Below are 7831 nucleotides of genomic sequence, written 5' to 3' on the forward strand. Positions count from 1 at the left end.
ATATATAATAATAACCTCAGCCACACCCAATACAAATTACAAAACAAAAACAGCAAAACTTGAAGTTGCAATGCGGCTTCAAAACACACAAATCGACGAGGATGGGATTCGAACCCACGCGTGCAGAGCACAATGGATTAGCAGTCCATCGCCTTAACCACTCGGCCACCTCGTCTTCTTGTTGGCTAAAGCAGCAACATGTATAGTGGATGGTAGATGACTTCAGAGTCTCCAAAAATGAGTACATGGACTACAAATCGCTTGTTTTCTCCATGTCAAAGTTTGATTCCCATCTTCAATTTGGATCTGGCTAGAATGCCAAAGTTTTACACTTCCATTGTCCAACAGCGAACATAAAAGTACCATGTTCATACACCAAGCTCCACTGTTCCAATCTATAATACAGTCAATACACAGCCACTGCAGTGACAGTCTGGTGGTGCAATTGTTTATATAATGGAAGACATTAACCAAACTTTTAATTTGTTTCTTTCACTTTGCTTCAGTGGGAGTGGGAAACTAAGTAAATATGCAGCTGGAAAAATAACATTTACCCCCAATTTTACTGTATAGAGTAGGTAAATATGTTATTTATCCCAAATAGTGGACGCGTTTGTTAATGTAAATAAATTACTTTACTGCGTGATTTAGTCTGTGTGTGTTATTGTGAGTAATTTCTAATAAGATTATAATCTTAACAGAGACTTCACATTTGTGTGACCTAATTTTAATTTTTAGTGTAATTCTCTAAACTAAAAAAAATGGAAATCAGGCTTCATTCCCGCAGAAACAAAGTCAGACATTTCAATGGAAGTGTCTAAAGTCACTGCATTAATACTGCCTTTTTATACTCTTTCTTACATCAATGCTTTTTTTTTTCTATTTATTTCTGGATCAGAATTAGCTCACAAACTGTTTTAGACCCAAACAAATATACTACATCAGGCAAACTGATTCCTGTTTGATGCAGTATGTGAATTTGTCTAAGGATATTACTATTACTATTATTATGGACCAGATTAGAAAATCTGACCACTGAATGATTAGAAATCTAAAAGTGTTTTCACCAGACAACAATTTCCGAGATTCATGCTACGAAACCAGTCAATTTGACTTTGTGTAGTGAAGTTTGTTCACCTTTAGGTAAAGAGAGTAAACCATAAAGATTATTTTCAAAACACACAAACCGACGAGGATGGGATTCGAACCCACGCGTGCAGAGCACAATGGATTAGCAGTCCATCGCCTTAACCACTCGGCCACCTCGTCCCTTAAAGCCGGCTGGCTTCAAAATAACATTTACCCCAAATTTTACTGTATAGAGTAGGAAAATGTTAATTATCCCAAGTAGTGGACGTGTTTGTTACTGTAAATAAATAACTGATCTACGATTTTGTCAGTGTGTCACTGTGAGTAATAAAAAAATTACATAATCTTAACTTAGCATTTTTAATTAATTAAAAACAAGTTGGAATGGCCTAGGAATATTAATAAGAAGAAGAACTGGTCCAGATGACCTTTCTTTTTCTTTCTTTCTTTTTTTCAACTATCGTTGACCTTTTTTAAAGTTTCAATACAGTAAATACAAAAAGTAGGGATAACATGGTTTGTATAAATAAAAAGGTTAGAAACATTGGGGTCTTCAATATCAATTTTGCCTGGGCAAAAGTCTAAAACAGAGTAAATGTTACAAATATATTCTCATTCACACACCTTTTTTTAATTCATAAACCTTTTAAATTGTATTGAATAATCACCATAATATGGTGTTTAATGTGATTCTTAATGATTCTATAATTAATTTGACAAAGAAGAAAAAATACTTTCCGACGAGGATGGGATTCGAACCCACGCGTGCAGAGCACAATGGATTAGCAGTCCATCGCCTTAACCACTCGGCCACCTCGTCCTGCGCGTGCGCCTCACTAATCATCTATAGAATGTAACAGCAGGACTTAAATATGAGCTTTTTCTTAACAGATTTTAAATACTGCCGAAATAGCGACGTTCGTCAATAAATGGCGATCTACTGGATAAATATGGTCACAAACAATATAACAAAATGGTGCCAAAGTTCCGGTGGAAGTTTACTTGTGAGTTTCCATACGGATTCTAGCAGCGCGCATATCATTTTTTATTCTGCCGATATTCGTATTATACATCAAACATATACAATTTTGCACTTTCTTTGCCTAACCGTGAATAAATCTGTACCGCATTCTTATATTAAACTCCACTGTTACAATCAACACTACAGATGATTCACATCCACGAAAAAATGCAAACATTCATAGAATAAAACTGCACACATTATTAAATATAACAATTTACTACCGAAAATGCGTCTAACATGTATGACTCTGTGTGCGAGACGCCTTATCACGTAACGCACTCTTTTGACGTGACGCCATCGCTGTTCCGTCAAAATGCTATGTGACGTCATAGTGAGAATACATTCACAGACACTGACATTTCCCATTCTTTTGTGCTTGGACAGTGAAAGAGATTAAACATTTTAAACATTAGCTACGTATGTATGTATGTACGTATGTATGTATATGTTTTGATGTATCTGTGTTTCTTGTTAGTCTTGTTTCATAGCAATGCACCGTCAATAGATGGCGTTAGACTTAACCCATAAAACACACACACACACACACACACACACACACACACACAACCCTTTAAACTCAACAGACGAGGTGGCCGAGTGGTTAAGGCGATGGACTGCTAATCCATTGTGCTCTGCACGCGTGGGTTCGAATCCCATCCTCGTCGATTAGATAGTTTTAAAAATTACCTCTTGCTCAGACTCTTTACCTGAAGGTGAACAAACTCCACTATTTTAACTACTGAATATCTTTTACAGAAGAACCTCCAAGATCAAACTCAAATATCCCAGTTAGTCTGGTTTGTGAACAACACATTCAACAGAGACTTCACACGTGTTTGACCTAATTAAAATTGAAAGTTTTAATGTAATTCCCTTAATAAAAAAAATTGAAATCATGCTTCATTCCCACAGAAACAAAGTTAGACAGTTCAATAGAAGTGACTAAAGTCACTGCATTAAAACTGCCTTTACTACATCAGACAAACTGATTCCTGTTTGATGCAGTAAGTGAATTTGTATGAAGATATGACTATTACTATTAATTAGGGACCAGATTAGAAAATCTGACCACTGAATGATTAGAAATCTAAAAGTGTTTTTACCAGACACCAATTTCTGAGATTCATGCTACAAAACCAGTCAATTTTACTTAGTGTAGTTTGTTCACCTTTAGATATAGAGAATAAACCATGAAGATTATTTTTAAAACTCATTAATCAACGAGAATGGGAGTTGAACTCACAGGTGCAGAGAACAACGGATTAGCAGTACATTACCTTAACCACTCGGCCACCTCGTCTTTTTCTGCCACCTTCTCCTAAATCTGCACTATTAAATATACAACCCAGTCTCACGCCAATTTGTTATATAGGCACGAAATTTAATCTATTAACTCGTATTAACTCATTGTGGACCCGCCGCCGATTCTCTTTTAATGATATCATCTCTTTTCAACACAAACACGAAATTGTGTTTTAGATTTCAACAATATAAAGTTATGACCGTCAGTTTTAATTGTTTCTGTTTGGAGTGTGAGAAAAAGGTTTTTTTTGTGGGATCAGTTGTGGATTAATGAATGCAAATGTATCAAGATGAAAGAACTTCTTTACTTGTTTTGCTCGACCTGAATGCAGCTTTTGACACCATTTATCATACAATACTGCTTGCTAAACTTGAGAACGTTGTTGGAATAAAGGGAACAGCTCTCTCTTGGTCTTATTTGACTGATCGCTATCAGTTTGTTGATGAGTTCTCCACACTCTCTGAGGTAAAGTTTGGTGTTCCTCAAGGATCTGAGCTTTGTGAAAGTCAACTTACAAGCGTGATGCAAAACGTGGCCAAAGTCAGATTTAGCGTGCTATGTTGAAAGCATAATGCCATGACTCTAATACCAGCTGGGGTAGCTGTGGCTCCTCGAGCAAAATGTGGATGCAGAATTCAACGCCCTTATTGAAGCAAAAACAAGGTTTCCCATACCGGGAGTCGAACCCAGGCCGCCTGGGTGAAAACCAGGAATCCTAACCGCTAAACCATATGGGAAAGAGATGTCGAAACCTGATCACAAAGGGCTGTGTCAGATGAGGACCAACTTTGGATCCATTGAAACAAATGCCTTTGATATCAGCCGTGGAATGCTAACCCATTGTTCTCTGAAAGTGTCGATTCGAATCCCATCTTTGTCGGTTGGTTTGCTTTAAAATTACCTCTTGCTTACACTTTTTTTCCCTGAAGGTGAACAAACTCCACTGCACATAGTAAAATTGACCTGTTTCTTAGCATGAATCTTGGAAATTGGTGTCTGGTGGAAACACTATTAGATTTCTAATCATTTAGTGGTCAAATTTTCTTAGCTGGTCCCTAAATATTAGTAATAGTAATATCTTCAGACAAATTCACATACACAATTTTACTGTAATTCTCTAAAAAAAAAAAAAAAAAAAATAAAGGAAATCGGGCTTCATTTCCTGCAGAAACAAAGTCAGACAGTTCCATGGAAGTGTCTAACGTCACTGTGCAAAAACTGCATTTTTGTGCTGACTCTTAAAGCGGCAGCCGACGAGGATGGGATTCGAACCCACGCGTGCAGAGCACAATGGATTAGCAGTCCATCGCCTTAACCACTCCGCCAGCTCGTCACATGGCGCAACCCAATATCCTGACGTAGCCCTATTTTTCAAGACAGACCTAAGGACTTAGTAATTGAAAAGAAGAAAATCTAAAAACACTATAAATGATAACTGTTTAAAAAGCCGCAGAATCTTGGGGTGACATAGCACATGTTCATTCGGTTTTCCCAATAGCAACCGACACAGGGTGGGTAAAGGGCATGCCGTGACGCGGATTCGAACCGGGGTTGCTGCGGCCACAACGCAGAGTACTAACCACTATACGATTACGGCGTTAAACGCTTGCGGTGGCGCAAAAGTGATGTTTGCCCTGGAACGTAAACTACTGGCTGACGACATGGGCCACACTGGGAGCTGTTCACCTCATTCGTCTTTCCTTCTGGTAACCATTTCAATGGTGTACAGCGTTGAGCTTTGTGAAAGTCAACTTACAAGCGTGACGCAAAACATGGCCAAAGTCAGATTTAGCGTACTATGTTGAAAGCACCATGCCATGACTCTAATACCAGCTGGGGTAGCTGTGGCTCCTCGAGCAAAATGTGGATGCAGAATTCAACGCCCTTATTGAAGCAAAAACAAGGTTTCCCATACCGGGAGTCGAACCCGGGCCGCCTGGGTGAAAACCAGGAATCCTAACCGCTAGACCATATGGGAAACAGACGTCAAAACCTGATCACAAAGGGCTGTGTCAGATGAGGACCAACTTTGAATCCATTGAAACACATCCCTTTGATATCAGTGTGTCAAACTGTGGCATCGTGCATAAGGTCAAAAAGAGCCGAGCCAGCCAGGAGTCGAACCTGGAATCTTCTGATCCGTAGTCAGACGCGTTATCCATTGCGCCACTGGCCCAAGCCTGAGCTACCTGAATGAGCTACTCACTCATTTTGATCCCCTTCATGAAACCGCGCCACTGGACGCGAGCCACGACCAAACCAAGAATTCAAAAGCACAGCAAAAAAAATCACCTGAATTCAAGTTTGGGATGCTGTGTACATAGGCCGTTCTATTAGCCACTACTCTATGATGTTTTTATTTGCATTTATTTTACTCTGTTTTGCAGGCGTCCTAATCCAGAGAGTCATATAGTGAACCTTTGATCCAGTGAGCATAAAAAATTGTTGCTTTATCTGACAAGCAAAACTTTTAGATAGGGTATTAGCACAAGAATAGATAACTAATAAAACACTATGCAGCTTCAACCTAGCGTTTCGTCTGTGGATGGAGTTAGACTCAACACGTAAAAACGCGCAAATAAACTCAAAGGACGAGGTGGCTGAGTTGTTAAGGCCGTGGAATGCTAACCCATTGTTCTCTGAAATTGTCGATTCCAATCCCATCTTTGTCGGTTGGTTTGCTTTAAAATTACCTCTTGCTTACACTTTTTTTCCCTGAAGGTGAACAAACTCCACTGCACATAGTAAAATTGACCTGTTTCTTAGCATGAATCTTGTAAATTGGTGTCTGGTGGAAACACTATTAGATTTCTAATCATTTAGTGGTCAAATTTTCTTAGCTGGTCCCTAAATATTAGTAATAGTAATATCTTCAGACAAATTCACATACACAATTTTACGGTAATTCTCAAAAAAAAAAAAAAAAGGAAATCGGGCTTCATTTCCCGCAGAAACAAAGTCAGACAGTTCCATGGAAGTGTCTAACGTCACTGTGCAAAAACTGGATTTTTGTGCTTACTCTTAAAGCGGCAGCCGGCGAGGATGGGATTCGAACCCACGCTGCAGAGCACAATGGATTAGCAGTCCATCGCCTTAACCACTCGGCCACCTCGTCACATGGCGCAACCCAATATCCTGACGAAGCCCTATTTTTCAAGACAGACCTAAGGACTTAAATAGTAATTGAAAAGAAGAAAATCTAAAAACACTATAAATGATAACTGTTTAAAAAGCCGCAGAATCTTGGGGTGACATAGCACATGTTCATTCGGTTTTCCCAATGGCAACCGACACAGGGCGGGTAAAGGCCATGCCGTGACCCGGATTCGAACCGGGGTTGCTGCGGCCACAACGCAGAGTACTAACCACTATACGATCACGGCGTTAAACGCTTGCGGTGGCGCAAAAGGGATGTTTGCCCTGGAGCGTAAACTACTGGCTGACGACATGGGCCACACTGGGAGCTGTTCACCTCATTCGTCTTTCCTTCTGGTAACCATTTCAATGGTGTACAGCGTTGAGCTTTGTGAAAGTCAACTTACAAGCGTGACGCAAAACGTGGCCAAAGTCAGATTTAGCGTGCTATGTTGAAAGCACCATGCCATGACTCTAATACCAGCTGGGGTAGCTGTGGCTCCTCGAGCAAAATGTGGATGCAGAATTCAACGCCCTTATTGAAGCAAAAACAAGGTTTCCCATACCGGGAGTCGAACCCGGGCCGCCTGGGTGAAAACCAGGAATCCTAACCGCTAGACCATATGGGAAACAGACGTCGAAACCTGATCACAAAGGGCTGTGTCAGATGAGGACCAACTTTGAATCCATTGAAACACATCCCTTTGATATCAGTGTGTCAAACTGTGGCATCGTGCATAAGGTCAAAAAGAGCCGAGCCAGCCAGGAGTCGAACCTGGAATCTTCTGATCCGTAGTCAGGCGCGTTATCCATTGCGCCACTGGCCCAAGCCTGAGCTACCTGAATGAGCTACTCACTCATTTTGATCCCCTTCATGAAACCGCGCCACTGGACGCGAGCCACGACCAAACCAAGAATTCAAAAGCACAGCAAAAAAAATCACCTGAATTCAAGTTTGGGATGCTGTGTACATAGGCCGTTCTATTAGCCACTACTCTATGATGTTTTTATTTGCATTTATTTTACTCTGTTTTGCAGGCGTCCTAATCCAGAGAGTCATATAGTGAACCTTTGATCCAGTGAGCATAAAAAATTGTTGCTTTATCTGACAAGCAAAACTTTTAGATAGGGTATTAGCACAAGAATAGATAACTAATAAAACACTATGCAGCTTCAACCTAGCGTTTCGTCTGTGGATGGAGTTAGACTCAACACGTAAAAACACGCGCAAATAAACTCAAAGGACGAGGTGGCTGAGTTGTTAAGGCCGTGGAATGCTA

General features: G+C 40.1%; 12 non-coding genes across 12 annotated transcripts; 1 reads left to right on the forward strand and 11 right to left on the reverse strand.

Annotated features, from left to right (window-relative positions):
* Nucleotides 1–93: 93 nt before the first annotated feature.
* On the reverse strand, nucleotides 94–175 carry trnas-gcu. The gene has a single exon. It is a non-coding gene; the product is annotated as a tRNA-Ser (tRNA).
* Nucleotides 176–1187: 1012 nt separating this feature from the next.
* trnas-gcu lies at nucleotides 1188–1269 on the reverse strand. Its single transcript has one exon. It is a non-coding gene; the product is annotated as a tRNA-Ser (tRNA).
* Nucleotides 1270–1827: 558 nt separating this feature from the next.
* trnas-gcu lies at nucleotides 1828–1909 on the reverse strand. Its single transcript has one exon. It is a non-coding gene; the product is annotated as a tRNA-Ser (tRNA).
* Nucleotides 1910–2696: 787 nt separating this feature from the next.
* trnas-gcu lies at nucleotides 2697–2778 on the forward strand. The gene has a single exon. It is a non-coding gene; the product is annotated as a tRNA-Ser (tRNA).
* Nucleotides 2779–4081: 1303 nt separating this feature from the next.
* On the reverse strand, nucleotides 4082–4153 carry trnae-uuc. The gene has a single exon. It is a non-coding gene; the product is annotated as a tRNA-Glu (tRNA).
* Nucleotides 4154–4667: 514 nt separating this feature from the next.
* On the reverse strand, nucleotides 4668–4749 carry trnas-gcu. The gene has a single exon. It is a non-coding gene; the product is annotated as a tRNA-Ser (tRNA).
* A 573-nt stretch (nucleotides 4750–5322) lies between these two features.
* Nucleotides 5323–5394, reverse strand: trnae-uuc. Its single transcript has one exon. It is a non-coding gene; the product is annotated as a tRNA-Glu (tRNA).
* Nucleotides 5395–5519: 125 nt separating this feature from the next.
* On the reverse strand, nucleotides 5520–5592 carry trnar-acg. The gene has a single exon. It is a non-coding gene; the product is annotated as a tRNA-Arg (tRNA).
* An 858-nt stretch (nucleotides 5593–6450) lies between these two features.
* Nucleotides 6451–6531, reverse strand: trnas-gcu. The gene has a single exon. It is a non-coding gene; the product is annotated as a tRNA-Ser (tRNA).
* Nucleotides 6532–6727: 196 nt separating this feature from the next.
* trnah-gug lies at nucleotides 6728–6799 on the reverse strand. The gene has a single exon. It is a non-coding gene; the product is annotated as a tRNA-His (tRNA).
* A 309-nt stretch (nucleotides 6800–7108) lies between these two features.
* trnae-uuc lies at nucleotides 7109–7180 on the reverse strand. The gene has a single exon. It is a non-coding gene; the product is annotated as a tRNA-Glu (tRNA).
* A 125-nt stretch (nucleotides 7181–7305) lies between these two features.
* trnar-acg lies at nucleotides 7306–7378 on the reverse strand. Its single transcript has one exon. It is a non-coding gene; the product is annotated as a tRNA-Arg (tRNA).
* Between the last annotated feature and the right edge of the window lie 453 nt (nucleotides 7379–7831).

The sequence above is a fragment of the Silurus meridionalis genome, chromosome 23 (genome assembly GCF_014805685.1).
Source record: "Silurus meridionalis isolate SWU-2019-XX chromosome 23, ASM1480568v1, whole genome shotgun sequence".
Lineage (NCBI taxonomy): Eukaryota > Metazoa > Chordata > Actinopteri > Siluriformes > Siluridae > Silurus > Silurus meridionalis.